The sequence below is a fragment of the Trichechus manatus genome, unplaced genomic scaffold (genome assembly GCF_000243295.1).
Source record: "Trichechus manatus latirostris isolate Lorelei unplaced genomic scaffold, TriManLat1.0 scaffold00005, whole genome shotgun sequence".
NCBI classification, from domain to species: Eukaryota; Metazoa; Chordata; class Mammalia; order Sirenia; family Trichechidae; genus Trichechus; species Trichechus manatus.
This window is the reverse complement of record NW_004443941.1, coordinates 27892044-27893304: the sequence shown is the minus strand read 5'-3', so window position 1 is coordinate 27893304 and position 1261 is coordinate 27892044. Positions and strand designations below refer to the sequence as shown.

At 41.0% G+C, this 1261-nt stretch overlaps 1 protein-coding gene across 1 annotated transcript in view; it reads left to right on the top strand.

Annotated features, from left to right (window-relative positions):
* CRIM1 (cysteine rich transmembrane BMP regulator 1) overlaps positions 1–1261 on the top strand; it is a 262328-nt gene that overhangs the window by 32683 nt on the left and 228384 nt on the right. The gene's annotated exons all lie outside the window — the stretch shown is intronic.

Genomic DNA, 1261 nt, shown 5'->3' with positions numbered 1-1261 from the left:
AAGAGTTGGCCTCGGAAATTGTTTTAGTTCTGGGCTGATAGAGAATCTAGGCGCCATGTTTTCCGGGGTTCCTCCAGTCTCAGTCAGACCATTAAGTCTTGTCTTCTTACTAGAATTTGAGTTCTGCACCCCACCTTTCTCCTGCTCCATCAGGGACTCTGTGTTGTGTTCCCCGTCAGGTCGATGATCATTGGTGGTAGTTGGGCACCATCTGCTTCTAGTCTCAGGCTAATGAAGTCTCTGGTTTATGTGGCCCTTTCTACCTCTTGGGCAAATACTTTCCTTGTGTCTTTGGTTTTCTTCATTCTCCTTTACTCCAGGTGGTTGGGACCAATGGATGCATCTTAGATGGCCACTTGCAAGCTTTTAAGACCCCAGATGCCACTCACCAAAGTAGGATGCAGAACATTTTCTTAATAAGCTTTGTTATGCCTGAAAGCATGGTTCCCAGATCCCTACCCCTGCTACTCTGTCCCTCAAAGTGTTTGCTTGTAGTCAGGAAACTTCTTAGCTTTGGTTTAGTCCAGTTGTGCTGACTTCCCCTGTAGTGTATGCTGTCCTTCCCTTCACCTAGGATAATTCTCGTCTACTATCTAGTTAGTAAATAACTTTCATCCTCCCTCCCCACCCTCGTAACCATCAAAGAACATTTTCTTCTGTGTTTAAACGTTTTCTTGAGTTCTTATGATAGTGGTCTTATACAATATTTGTCCTTCTGTGACTGACTGAATTCACTTAGCATAATGACCTCGAACTTCTTCTATGTTGTAAGATGTTTCATGGCTTCATCATTGTTCTTTATTGTTGCGTAGCATTACATTGTGTGGATATACCATAATTTGTTTATCCATTCGTCTGTTGATGGACACCTAGGTTGTTTCCATCTTGTTATTTCCTTTCTTCTGTCACCTGAGGGCTTCTGTTGCTGCTGTCTTTCTACTTGTTCCAGTTGTAGGGTTAATATTTTTATTATGGCCCTTTCTTTTCGGCTATGTGCCTTTATTGCTATAAACTGACCTCTGAGCACTGCTTTTGCTGTGTCCCAAAGGTTTTGGTAGGATGTGTTTTCATTCTTGTTCGAGTCTATGAATTTCTTTATTCCATCCTTAATTTCTTCTATAACCCCGTAGTTTTTGAGCAAGGTGTTGTTCAGTTTCCGTGTGTTTGATTTTTTTCCTTGCTTTTTCTGTTGTTGATTTCTACTTTTATGGCTTTATGGTCAGAAAAGACATTTTGTAATATTTCAGTGCTTTGGATTTTG